Source organism: Rhinolophus hipposideros (genome assembly GCF_964194185.1).
Source record: "Rhinolophus hipposideros genome assembly, chromosome: 3".
Lineage (NCBI taxonomy): Eukaryota > Metazoa > Chordata > Mammalia > Chiroptera > Rhinolophidae > Rhinolophus > Rhinolophus hipposideros.
This window is the reverse complement of record NC_138049.1, coordinates 19668681-19683684: the sequence shown is the minus strand read 5'-3', so window position 1 is coordinate 19683684 and position 15004 is coordinate 19668681. Positions and strand designations below refer to the sequence as shown.

Sequence of the window (15004 nt, the reverse complement as noted above, 5' to 3'; positions counted from 1 at the left end):
ATTTCCTATGAAAAGCTGACATCACTGACTGCATAAATGGTAATTAACAGTAAAATTAAAACAAATAGAAGAAACTGGAATCTAGATCTTCCATCTCTTTTCCAAAACAGAAAAGATGAGGGATGTTAAACAGCTAAAAAAGACAGAGGATGTTTCATTTGGTCTCCCTCCCACCATGGTCCACTCTATTATGAGACCTGCTGAACCACATCTTTCTTTAGATTTTCTTGATTTAGAATTTCATTACCTCAACTGTGATGGTGGCAACAACATCATATAATAATGAAACACTGGGTGACTAAAGAGGGACTTTAACAAGATCTGAACATTTGTCTCACTAGGAAGCAGCTGGCTCCATTATTAATAATGAAGGAAATGCAAATGAAAACCATGAGATTTCACCTCACATCCGCCAGAGAGCTTAAAATGAAAAAGAGTAATAATATCAAGTACTGGTGAAAATGTGGTGTTAAAACAATAACTCTCGCTGCTAGCAGGAGTTATTCATTGTTGGTAGACCTTTCGGCAGAATTTCTTAAAACTGAACATATGGCTACCCTATGACTTAACAATTCTAGTCTTAGATATGTTGGTCCCAAGCAAAATACTGCAGATGTCCACCAAAATATCTGTGTATGACTTCATAGCAACTTTATTTTTAAGAGCCAAAACTAGAACAGAACCTACATATCTATTAACAGAATGGATTTTTTAAAAATTGTGGTGTGTTGATACAATGGAATGCTAATCAGAAAAAATATATATGAGAAAGAAAGAACAAACCACACATGTATCAACATGGATGAATTTCAAAAAAGGATGCTGAACGAAAGAAGTCAGACACAAAGGAATATATACTATTTGGTTACCCTTAAAGTTCAAGAATACATGAAACTAATCTACAGTGATGGAAATCAGAAGAGTATTACCTCCAGGGGGGGTACTGGCTGGGAGGTACACGAGACAATTTTCTCTTTCTGGATGGATGTAACATTACCTATCTTGAACTAATGGTTACATAGGTCGACATATATATAAACATTCATAAAGCTGTACGTTTAAAATTGGCACACTTTGTATGCTTCACCCCCCCAAGTATTTTATATCTTAATAGGAGAAAAAGTACTTCATAAAAGATAAGCTGACTATATTTTTACCTTATCAGTTGCCTTAGTAAAGGTTGTTAGGCAGATGCAAAATTTTCTACTTAAAAATAAAAGTGACCAAATTGTGCTTCAGTTTCTAACTGATTCACTGACCCCAAAATAAGCCAAAATTAGACTATTCAAACCTTATTCATTACTTTTTTTTTTTTTTAAAAAAGACTTAGAAGGAAAATCCATAGGAAGCAGGAGTATATGAGTTAGTCCACAGCAAGGAGCCTGGCTGCTGAAACGAAGACTCTAAGCAGCATACTGGCAACGTTAAGTGAAGCAAGTTCAGTAGAGTGTTTTACCATAAATACATCTCTTTAATAATTTTAACTATTTATTTTTAGTACCAAAGCAGTATGGCATAGAAGTAATAGCAAGAGCTTTTGAATCAGACAAACCAGTTTTGCCACTTACTAACTATAAGGTGTTGGGCAAGTTTCTTAATCTCTTTGATACTGAGTTTCTTCACAATTTAAAACAGACAATAATACTTACTTTGCAAAATTGTAGCACAATTATAGTAGGTACTTAAGAGTGGTAGCTATTTAGCAATAGTTCTTTGTATGCAAAGTATCATGGTAGGTACTGGCACCCAATCTCTAAGAACCTGACCAACTGGAAATGACATTTAGATATGAAGATTGGTGATGAAAGGTAAAAATTTAACAAGGGCTATAGATTACAAATTATAGGGTTCCTATCTCCCTCGTAGGACTGAGGAGCGAGTGTCCTCTGAACAGAGCCTGGAAACTTTTTGGAAAATCCACTTAAAGCAGAGGAAACGGCATGACTAACAGCATAACCGCAAACACAGTGCAGTGCCTTCCGACTCTGATCAGCAGTTCGAACCAACTGTGCCACTGGACTAATTCTGAAGAGCAGGACTACACGGCTAGACAAAAGGACCACTGTCAGGCGAAGGAGTCAAGGGCCTGTCTTCTCAAGTTCTGGGACATTCCTGAAGATTGTTTTTTAGGGAACTGACCCCAATGGTCCTTACATATGATAGAAACGGAAAGAGGTAAGGACCGGAAAGAGAAACCTCAATACAGGGATAAATAGCATTGGATGACAAGGGCCTAATCCAAAATGCTGAGGTGCAAGAAACCGAAAAATTAGAGTTCAATGTTATCTACCTTGAAAAATTGCAGACATTGAGTTTCCCTGACTGATGCCAGTAGGCCTGTCTTCAACTTTTGAAATGATCCTGAATGGCTCATAAGCTCCGCAAGAGCAAAGAAAAAAGCCAAGCCAGCAAAACACATTAAACAGGGACATCGAAAGTGCTCAATACATACCGTTGGCAAATGAATCTTGAAAATATTCCAAATATTGAAACCTGTACAATAACACAGTGTTCAAGGTGAAACATGTAGAAAAGCTAAAATTATTTTTCCTTCCTGTTGAGGGGCCATTTTTCACAATATGTGCCAAGTTTTGAATTTGCTCAATTCAATATTTAAAAAGACTCATTTGCAAGAGCTATCTTGATCTCCATCTCTACCCAAAGACTCAGATATAAATCGCTCTAGAAAGTTGGGAATGTTGCCACCTCAGTTACTAAGCTCTTATGTAATATATATATTTTTTAGGAATCTATCATTCATTATGTCTTTTGCCATGGCAAAAGAACAGCCATTGTACGACTCATGAATATTACATGAAAAAAAATTAAACAGTAAGTAAAATACAGATCATATGAATATATGTAAGGTTCACCCAAAAATACAAGGTTATTTAATAATTTATGTAATTATTAAAATAATTAAAATTAAAAGCCTACCATATTAAGAAATACAGAAAGGAAAAAAACATTTTCTAAGGAACTAAACACAATTCTTAGCCCTTTCAGCTCATTTCAACAACCTTCTACGGTTGACACTTATTATCTACATTTTATAGATGAGAATATTGAAACATAGAGATGTTAAATAATTGTCCAAGATTACACTGTGGAGCAGAAAGGGAGAGAAATAGGAATGGAACCCAGGCAGTCTAGCTCCAGAGTCAGAATTCCAGTTAATAAATGTAGAAAGAATGAAGGAAATGGAAAATCACCGTTAGAATGCCACAATAATTGCTGTAGGCAAGATGAGCTGAATGCTCAAAATCATGGGCATACTTAAAGGGGAACTAAGACATTTGCGCACTCTCAAAATATTTATTAATTACCATGGTAGTTTTAACATATATCCACAGATCATTTTATACATTTCCCTCTCATCCCCTTAAGTATGGACTTGCTTCTAACAAAAGAGAGAACAGAAAGTGAAAAGTAGTAATGTTACAATGGAGAAACCTGGCAGACACCATCTAAACAACAGGATCAAGGTTAACATGTTGATGTGGATATCATGTGCCCCCAGAGATGATGCAACAGAAGGACACAACATCTCTATGGTATTCTTCCCTCAAAGTTCATGATCTCAGTCCAATTGTAATAAAACACAGGACAAACACAAATTGAGGGACACCGTATAAAATACGTGACCAATACTCTTCAAAAGTGGCAAGGTCACGAAAAACAAGTAAAAACTAAAAAACTGTCACAATTAGAATACAGTAGGGAGATACAACAACTAAATGCAATGTAGTATATGGGTTGGATCCAGGAACAGAAAAAGGACATTGGTAGAAAAACTGGGGAAATCTGAATAAAGTCTGTCGTTTAATTAATAGTATTGTGCCAATGTTAATTTCTTAATTTTGGTAAATGTACCGTGCTACGTATGATATTAACATTACAGGAAACTGGGTGAAGGGGATATAGGAACACTATACTATCTTTACAGCTCTAAAACTTAAATAAATCTAAACTTACTTAATAATAAAAATTTTTTTTTAAATTTAATGCTCATTTGTGAAAACAAATCTCAGAGTAAACCAGGAATAGAAGAAAATTTCCTCAATATGGTAAAAGGGCATCTCAAAAAAAAAAAATGCAGCAAACATCATCCTTAATAGTGAAATACTGAGGTATCTTCCCCTAAGATTAGGAAAAAGCAAGGGTATCCATTTTAACACTTGTGTCAAATACTGTTCCAGTGTTTCCAGCCAGTGCAATAAAGCAAGAAAAAGGAAAAAGGAAAATAGAGATTAGACAAGCAAATTAAAAATTTTTTTTTCAAATGACATAATTGTTTATTTAGAAAATACCTAACAATCCATAAACTGCCAGAACTGAAAAGTGAATTTAGAAAAGTCACAAAATACATGCTTGATATACAAAAATCAACTGTATTTCTATATATTAGCAAGATGGTTGGAAAATAAAATTGAGATGGTATTTACAGTACCATCAAAAAAATCAAATGCCTAGAAATAAATTTAATGGTGTGTAAGTCCCCTATACTGGAAAACTCAAAACAATGCTGGAAATAATTGAAATTATTCAGTGGAGAGATAAATATACCATGATCATAAATTCAAAGATTCTGTTAAGATGTCCATTCTCCTAAATTTGTTCTGCAATCAATGCAATGTCAATCAAAAGTCTGGTAAAAATTTTTTTAACAGATAAAAAACTCATTCTAAAATTTAGACAGAAATGCAAAGCACTTAAACATCTAAAACAATCCTTAAGAAGAACATGGGGAATGTTTACACTACTGCATGTTAAGACTTATAAGCTACAGTAATTAAGAAAGTGTGGTACTAATGGAAGAATTGATAAATACTTCAAATGGAACAAAACAGAATACAGAAGCAGACCAAAATATGTATATGATCATTCATTTTTAATAAAGGCCCTCCTGCAATTAAATGGGAAAAAGGTCTTTTCAATAAATGTGTAGAGCAGCTGGATGTCCATATGGAAAATTAATCTTGACACCCCCCAACCTCACACTATATAAAAAAATCAACTGGAGATAAATCAAAGACCCAACTATGAGGACTGAAACAATAAAGCTTCTGGAGGAAACCACAGGCAAAAGTCTTTAGGACCTCAAAGGAGGACAAAAATGAAGATGGGAGAAAATTTTGTTGGTAGGATGTAAAAAAGCGTTAACCCCTACCATACCTCCCAGAAAAATTCACTGATAAACTGGACTTCATAAAAATAAATCTGCACATCCAAAGGTAACATTAAGAGAATAAATTGGCAAAATTCAGACAAGTAGAAAATATTTGTAAACAGGTGCCTGAAAAAGGTTTCCTATACAGAATACATAAAGAACTAAAAATCACTAATAAAAAGACAACCTGATGAAAAAAAAGTGAGCAAAAGATTTAAACAGGCACTTCACAAAAGACATTGGAATGGCCAATAAACATATAAAAAGATGTTCAACATTATTAATATTCATGGAAATGCAACCAACTTACCCAAAGACTTCCAATTCAGCTCCTCAGTATATATCCAAGAGATATGAATGTATGTCCACCAATGGCAGTGTCAAAAATGTCTGTAGCAATTTTATTTATAATGGCCCCAAACTGAAAACAACTCATGTTCATCAACAAGAGAAAGGATAAATGAATTCTGGTATAGCCATATCCTACAATACTACAGAAGAGGTGTCACCAAACTTTTTTTGTAAAGGGTCAAGTATTAAATAGTTTGGGCTTCGTGAGTTATATGGTCTGTTTTAACTGCTCAACTCTGCTGAATGAACATGGCTATGTCTAATAACACTTTAATAAAATATTCTGTAGGTTAGACTTGGCCGGCCGGTCATAGTTTGCCATCTCTTGCTATAAAGCAAAAACAAACAAACAAAAAAACTACTTATACATGCAACATGGATGAATCTCAAAAATATTCTGTGAACAAAAGAAAAATAACAAAAGGAATAAACTATATGATCCCATTCATATGAAGTTCAAGAACACTTGAAAATAATCCATGGTAACAGAAGTCAGGAGCGTAGTTGACTGGGGGAGAGGAGTGGCTCTACTGCTAGGAAAAAACAGGAGGGAACTTTTGCAGGGATGAAAATGTTTTATATCTTTACCTGGATGGTGATCACATAAACATGTATACATATATAAATTTCATCAAGCCATACACTTTATTTTTTATTGCATGTAAATTGTAACTTTTTTTGGAGAAGAAAATAAAAATTAGACCACAATCAGAATACAGATGTGAATTATATAGAAATCAACATGGAATATACACATTACATTATATATGTAATATATAAAAGCTAGATTAAAATTAAAAGACATTGATGATAGAATGAGAAAGCATAATAAATTGAATCAGAGTTCTTAAAGGAATGAATAGAAAAAATTGAGGAAAAACAACACTAAAAGAGATCAAGGATAAAACTTTCAAGAATTAATGAAAAACTAACCTTAAAGACAGGAAACACAATCAATCCAGGACAAATGAAATGTCGACACCTAGACACACTCCGTCGTAAAACTGTAGAACACAAGAGAAAAGATATCTTAAAATCAGGCAAAAAGAAAAAAGACAGATTACCAACAAATCACAGTTATTTGAACGAATAGTAACATCGAAAGTAGAAGTCAATGGAATGATACTGCCAAAGGGCTAACAAAGAACCTATTAATCTGGAATTGTGTACCAAACAAAATCATCATTCAAGAATAAAAGCTGCCGGATGGCTCAGTTGGTTAGAGTGGAAGCTCTGAACAAGAGGGTTGCCAGTTCGATTCCCACATGGGCCAGTGAGCTGCGCCCTCCACAACTAGATTGAAGACAATGAGCTGCTGCTCAGCTCCCGGAGGAGCAGCCGGATAGCTCAGTTGGTTAGAGCACAAGCTCTCAACAACAAGGTTGCCTGTTCAATTCCCGCATGGGATGGTGGACTTCGCCCCCTGCAACTAAAGATTGAAAACAGCGACTGGACTTGGAGCTGAGCTGCGCCCTCCACAACTAGATTGAAGAACAACAACTTGGAGCTGATGGGCCCTGTAGAAACACACTGTTCCCCAATATTCCCCAATTAAAAAAAAATGAAAGCAAAATAAAGACATTTTCAGATAAAGTGTGCTTCAACAGTTCTATAATAAATCAGCTTCTAAAATATATACTTGAGAAGGTAAAAAGAAAAATCTGAGATACAAAAAGGAATGACAAAGGATCCATAAAAAATAGTAATGTTAAAGGAGAAAAAAAATTTACAGGAGAAAAGAAATCAACACATAACTGAAACTCTGGATGACAATAACATGTAAACCAGGAGATCAACTGGCATCAAAGCAAACTAGGTTTCTTGAATTATTTGGAAGAAGAACAGAATTAATAAACTTCAGATTAAGTTGATTCATTACAATTTTAAAGGAAACTATCAAAAGAAAGAAATCAAACATATAATTTTCATACTAGTTGAGAGGGAGGAAATGGAGTAAGAAAAAAATCCAAAGATGGCAAAGGAAGAAAAAAAAAAAGACAGGATAAAAACAACCATAAATCAGATGCTAAATTTAATCCTAAATATATCAGTAATTATATTAGACTTAATTGGGCTGAGAGCTCCAGTTAAAGGACAAAGATTGTCAGAGTAGATTAGAAAATCAGGTTTTACCTATTTGAAAGAGATATTCTAAGCCAGTGCTAACTAAGAGAAAGGTGTGACTATTTTGTATTATAAAACAAAATGGATTTTTAAAAGTAAAAGGCACTTGGGGGAGGCGGAATAGAACATCACTATAGAATGATAAAAGGTCCAATTCACAGGGAAAATAGAGCCATTCCAAACTTGCATACACTTTCAACTTTTATAAAGCAAAGTTGACAGAATTACAAGAAGAAATTGAGAAAATGTATTATTTCATTGTGATATTTTTATTTCACCTATTCAGTACATGATCAAAGAAACCAAAAAATTAGTAAGGTTAAAAAAGATCTGAATGCCACAATTCTTATGCTTGATCTAAGACATATGTATATATTTGAGTATATACTTATGCGTATATACATGCATATAAGTGCATATATGTACATATATGTGTATATATGTATATGTGTTTGTATACACACACACCTATGTTGCCCCAAAGTCTGTGAGTATGTATTCTCAATCATTCAAGGAGCAGTTGAAAAAGTAACCATGAGGCCACAAAGCAATTCTCAAATTTCAAAGAATCTGTAGCATAGAGCCCTCATTTGCTGACTACAATGCAAGTTAGAAATCAGTAACAAAAGGATAACTCACAAAACCATCCACGTTTGGAACTGGAAAATACTTCTAAAAATGTCACAGGGAAAGAAAATGTATCAGAATAAAAAAAAAATTAATTCTTAGAACTAAAAAATATGCGACATATAAAGCAACAGTAAATAAAAATCTGTAAAATTTGCTTAGACAAATCAATGACCAGAGTTAAGAGTCCAGAAATGAGCCCAAGCATATCTGGGAATATGTTTATGACAGAGGTGACACTGCAAATCCCTGGTGCTGGGACAATTACTGCTCCACATAGGAAAAATAAAACAAATTAATCTTAACCTCACAACATAACTAAAATATAAATTTATATAAACATATATATATACATATATATATATATATATATACACACATATATACATGTCGGGTAAATTAAAGAACTAAATATGCAAAAAATACAAATTTCAAAACTTTTAGGAAAAAAAAAATCACAAAATATATTACCTTAATAGTAGAGAAGAATATCTTAGGACACAAAAGCACAAAGAAAAGATTGTCTGCAGTTTACATACCCAACAAAGGATTTGTATCTTGAACAATGTTTTCTAACAGAAATTTCTGCAATGATGGAAATGTTCTGTTATACCATATAGTATAATACAAAATAATAAAATAAAATAACCACTGGTCACGTATGAGCACTTGAAATGTGGCCTATAGTAACTGAGGAATTGAAATTGTTGAAGTAAATATAATAACACGTTAGCATTTTTAAATCCCTGATGGTGGTCTGTTATGTTTTTATATGCTTTTCAGTATTTAATTTTTCATAAAAGTTTTATTTTAGCTTAAATTACTATCTAAAATATCATGTTTTATAAAAAATACACAGAAGTTGCATTTTAGAAAACAAACACACCCAAAATGTTCACATTATTATCTATGAATGATTTTTTTTATTCTAAATATTTTTTAAATTATATATTATTTAAGATATAAAAACATACGAAGAATTTAATGAACACTGATGTAGCGACCATAGAATTTATGAAATAAAATATTCCTGATATTGTTTAAATTCCCTAGGTACCTTTCCCTGATCACGACTTTTCGTTTTTTTTTTTAAAGAACAGCTGGAAATTATGAATAATAGACTAGAGCCTTGGCTTCAGGTTTCTTCATTTTGAGATGCCCATATTTTTAATATATTTTGGGGGAAATTTAATATACAGACATATGTACCATTTAACAAAGAGTTATAAAGCAAACAGCCATGTAACCATTGCTCAGGTCAGGAGATAAAGCATTTCCAGCATCCCAAAAGCCCCCCGTGTGTCCTTTCTCATTCACAACCCCCTTTTACTCCCCCAGGAGATGACCACTAACTTGACTTTTATGGTTTTAATTTCTTTACAGTTTTTCGTTACTACTTTTAATGCCTATGTATGTATCCTTCGCACAGCTTTATTTCACCAGGTTCTAAATATCACATAGATGATATCATACAGTATTCTTCAGCAACTTGCTTTTTTTTTTTTTGGCTCGACATCGAGATGCATTTGTGGTAAAACACAAAACTACTTCATTCACCACTGTACAGGGTGTGTTTCATTTTATGACTAGAGTATAATTTACCTTTCTCCTATCAGATGGACATGAAAGTTGTTTCCAGCTTTGGCGTATTACAAATCAGCACAGTAAACCTTCTTGTACACGTCTGCTTGTGTATATGTATGAAAATTTATCTAGGGCAGTGGCTTTCAAACTTTTTTGACCATGACTCATACTAAGGAATGACGTTTTACATCATGACACACATCTGTGTGTGTATAAAACTGAGAGAAAAAAAGTTTCATGAAGCACATACCCTATGACCTGAGACACATTCTGATATTTTCTGTTCTGTTAGTTCGTGGTTTACAAATCCTGATCATTATCCACCTAACTGCTTTCACAACCCACTAAAATGGGGGCTCAAACTTTGAAAAACATCGCTCTAGAGGACAAATACCTAAGAGTGTAACTGCTAGAACGCGTAACAGGGACATCGCACGTTGGTCAACTTGTCTAGGTCCTTAACTTTTAAACAAATATTCTTATCTAAATTTACCACTCTACAATTTTAGAGCTAAAACTGTGAAACATCAAACCGTTTTATCTTTCCCTCCGTCTTCGGTTGTTAAACAGTATTAATCACTTACCATGTGCGAAGGATCCACTGGGCTGCGAGCGAGACTGATGGGTTAACACAGTGGGGGGTGGGGAGGACATTAGGGACCAGGACCTCAGCGAGGCCCCAGAAAGCTCACAGGAGGGGCCGCGGATCCTGCCTGGGGAGGGAGGGGTTAGGGAAGGATTCCTGGAAGAAGGAGGACCTAAGCTGAGTGTTTCTATTTTTAATGTTTATTGGTTTCCTAAAACATAAAAGTCACACATTTGGGGAAAGGGGTAGTCAAAATTACAGGAGGATTTTTATTAAGAAGAAAAACTCCCCGCCATCGTCCTGAAAGTTGGATGCTGAGCCTCAACAACCAAAGTGGCACTATCGGTTATCCTAATCTAAGACATTTTTAGGAGCCCACGTTTTCAAAACAGTTTTCAGAGTCTATCTGATAGGATCCACATAGCATGAAAGCGTAAAACGAATCACATTTTCCATAACGAATCTCATGCAAACATTTCGTGTGTAGTCACGTTATTACTTTCAGCAGACTTTTTTCTTGGCCTTTGGGCAAGGTTGGCGTGCCAGGTTTCAAAAAAACCCGAGTCTATTTACTGCACACCCAATACACGCGAATGCTTCAAAAAGTGGCGTTACCCACGGCCAGTCGAAAGCATTTTTGGTTCAAGGCGACTTGGCTTGCCCAGTGACAATTTGTCGGAGTTTCACACTTGGTCCCGAGGAGCCCGGACCCCGTCACGTACTCGGCGCGTCGGCACCGGCACACCCTCCCCAGCGCGGCACGGAGCCCAGGACGGTCCTCGCTCCGCGGCAATGCCGCCGCCCTGCCGCCCCCAGGCCCCCAGCGGGCCCCGCGGCCCCGGAGCCTGGCCACGGGCACCCCACCACCTACCCTGCGGGGTCAAGAGCCCCCCGGAACTCAGGCGAGGCAACTCGGGCGCGCCGCCTCCGCGGCCATGACGGCGACCCGGGGAAGCGCCCCGCGCGCCAAGGCCCGCGGTCCGCCGGGCTGGGAGGAGAGCCGCCCCGTCCGTTCGTCCGTCCGTCCGCCAGGAGAGTGAGGCCAGAATACGCCCCAGACGTGTCTAAATCAAGGCTCGGGGCGGTACCGACGGGCTGAATGACAAATGGCAGATGCCGTGGGCTTTGCCGCCCTCGGCAGCCGCGAGGATGGCTGCGCCGAGGAGGCCGCGCACAGGCGGAGCCCGGGAGCCGGAACGGCGCGTCCGCGAGGAGGGCGCTGGGGCCCCTGGCGGGGGCGTCACGTGGCAGGAGGAGGCCCCGCTGGGGAGCCAGGGGGTCGGCGGCCTGGGCGGAGGAAGAGGACAGGCGCCCAGACGCCTGGCCGGTTGAGTCATCCGTGTGGGCAAAGCCAAGGTCGCCCAGGTGCAGAGCTGGCGCAGGTAGACCCGAACCAGCCCGGAGCCCCGTATGGTATCGAAGACTGTTCTCTCAAGTCACCACCAGGATGAACCGCCCTCAGCCAAATCATAAATGAGAAACACGACAGATGCTAGGAGAACACTGCAACAGGCCAAACTTACTTACCTCGTATGCGTGCAGCGTGGAAATAATGGCAGCCTAGATGTGGCCACTGATTGTGAACCAGGCACCGTCCTAAGCACGGCACAGGGAAATAAACGGACTCCTCACGACAACCTTGTGATGAGAAACACCTAGTTTTCCCGTCTGGCAGATGAAGGCACAGAAAGACTAGATGGAAATAATTTTAACAGTTATGGAAGCATACCATGTATGCCTTCAGTACTTTAACATTTTTCAGTGTTTTGAATTAAAGAAAAAGAAACTGAAGCAAATCTCCAGCGGTTGCTTTCTTCCTTACTAGATATACATTCTTTAAAAAGGCCTATAATATTAAAGAAGAAGATTCAGAAATACATGGAGTTCACTACATATTTCAGTCTCACAACTTTGAAATACGAGGTTAATAGCACTTTACACTTCCACCCATCTTCACGGCAATCTCCCAGTGCCCATTGCCTATGTTACTTTTGGCTTACCAGCACTTTGAACATTTACAAGTTGCTCTACCACTTTATTCTCCCAGACTTTCTGTCTAAACGCTGTATTTAAATGTATTCAATGTTCACCATCACATATCTATTCCCAAATTCTTTATTTTTATTTAGTTCTTGGTGGACTGCTCTTTTTCAAGTAATTTTCTTAAGGAGGGCCATAGAGTACCTTCATGATTTTATCTTTTTAAAATCTTTATACTTAAATAAAAACAGTGGGGCAAATATTTTGGATTCACGCCTCCTTCAAAACGTAACAGAACAAGAAGGTAATTGCTTCATTTATTTTTGACGTCGCTTTCTGTGGCGAGACCTGAATCCTACGTGATTTTTTTCTTGGGAGGTGATTTGATTTTTTTCTGCTTGGATGCCTGAAGAATTCTCTACCATTCAATACCTTTTATGTCCTTATGTGGGCTATATCACAATGTGAATTATTCTATCAGATTTTCCCCCAGTATTTAATATGACCTTTCAACCTGTGGATTCCATTCTTCTTTTCTTACTATAGTATCCCATTCATATTATATATCTGAGTAAGTTTATCTTTCATTGGTTGGATTTTCTATTTCAGTGTCACCAGTTATCTTTATATTTGATCTTTGTCTTCCACATTCGTCTTTTGATTTGTACTCACTCTAATTCTCTCAAAATATTCTGTGCATTGGTTTTTCTAGTTTACTGGATTTTAAAGCCATGTTATTTTGAATCTCAATTTTCTTAGCTATGCAATTTCCCTTTTCATCACATTCTCATCTTATAGAGTCCTTGAGCTATTTTGAGAACTGGATATTCTTTTTTCTGTAGCATGAAACACACTTTAGGAATATAAGTTTCTGTTCCTTGGTTATGTCTTCTTCCAGACTTGGTTCTTTGTCTTCTGCATGCTGTTTTCCTTGCTTCACACTCCCGTCTCCCATTTTATAGCATGTTTGTATAACAGCTGTGTCATATTTTGTATCCTGCTCATCCTTAAAAGTTAACAACAGACTTTGTGTTTGCACTAATATACTGCAAGTAAATTCCTGAGACATGTCTGTCTTCCCAACCCTGAGCTTCAGTTTTCCAGGCTGAGCGTTGTTTCTACTTTTTCTGTGACCTGAGGGTTTTAGGATAAGGGGAGAGGTGATGGAAGATCGTGGAATTCAGTTTGAAACTGAGTATAGAGCTGGCTGGGGGAAGTCAGCCATCCCTTCAGAGATTCCTTGAAGTCCTCACCAGTCCGTCTTCAAGCCAGCCAAGGGATTCTCCCACACCTGTGAGCTTCAGCTCATTTGCCCAATTCGGCACGGTATCTTGGAAGATGGCAAACTTTGCTGTTTCTGGCAAGATCCAACAGTAGTAGATAAAAGTTCCCTGATGTGTCACAGGATGGCATTGACTTCTTTCCCAATTGGAGGACATATGTGAAAATTCTCAGAATTTGGTTTGATCATTTTCCTCAGTATGTCTGCAGAGGTGTGGAGGGTTGTAGACACACCACACATCTACAGAATCTTTCGTATCTTTGCTTTGCCATCACTTCTCACATTTTACATTATAAGGTTGTACTTCTTTCTTTTTTTGGTTGCAGCAGGTGAGGTTTTTCGTTTGTTTTGTTTTTGCTGCTTTCTTTTCTTTGAGTGGTTTAGGGTTTTAATTTTGATTTTTTAGTGTTTCTTTGTGTTGTCTCTATCCATAAGTTAGATGATCAGACTGTCTTCTCATTGATAATGAATTATATGAAAATCCTTTTTTATCTTTAAACGATTTCCACAAAGTTCTCTTTGAACATGAATATGTTGACATGGTAACAGTGACACCCTCCTTTTCCCTAAGACTTCCCCCAGTAACACATGCCTTGGCATTACAATGTGCCCCAGCAAAGGTACTAGAGCAAAGGCTGCAAACTCTAATCTCTATGAAGTTTAAAACAATGAGGAATGGGATTATGGTAAAATGAAAAGAACATTCTTTGTATAAGGGACAGACGCTGTACAGCTCAGGCCAATTTCTGCCATGTTACAATTCAGGGCAGTATTGCCAAATTTATACAATTTTCAGGATAAGAATGATATTTAGTGTATCGATATAAAATTTCCTAATTTTGGAAACACTACAGTGGCCAAATGAAGTATCTCTTAAGGCCATACTGGACCCAAGGGTTATCAGTGTGGTACCTGTCAAGGTACCACTCAGGTTCAAGGTAAATTCTATGATCTCTGTTTTTCTCCTGTGTATAAGTATTTTGAGATACAGTTTTGTTCTACAGACTCTTCAATGACTTCTTACAATGTCTTTAGCAAATATAAAGCAAGAAGATTCGTGTGGACATATTTACAATTTGATACAACACGTCAGGACCCAAGGCTTTCACCAACAGGTGTTCCTAAGGGTAATGGCTATGATCAGGCTAAAATTAATACCACATGAGCAGAGAGTTTACATAGATTATGACCACATGAACAAAATAGCAGAAAATATTTTTCAATTGATGAAGAAAAGGCATCTGACAAAATAAAAAAACCCGTTCTTGGGGAGAAAGAAAAACTAGGAAAAGACTGAAAC

At 37.0% G+C, this 15004-nt stretch overlaps 1 protein-coding gene across 4 annotated transcripts in view; it reads right to left on the bottom strand.

Moving 5' to 3' along the window:
• Positions 1-15004, bottom strand: part of PLAGL1 (PLAG1 like zinc finger 1) — a 106199-nt gene that overhangs the window by 54728 nt on the left and 36467 nt on the right. For 3 of the 4 annotated variants that reach the window (XM_081044957.1, XM_081044963.1, XM_081044959.1), the window contains exons 1-2: positions 11314-11628; positions 6455-6525 (exon numbers count right to left, since the gene is read on the bottom strand). The gene's annotated coding sequence lies outside the window, so the exon portion shown is untranslated. Of the gene's footprint in view, positions 1-6454; positions 6526-11313; positions 11629-15004 lie in introns of those variants that run through there. The other variant, XM_081044958.1, reaches the window with a different exon arrangement.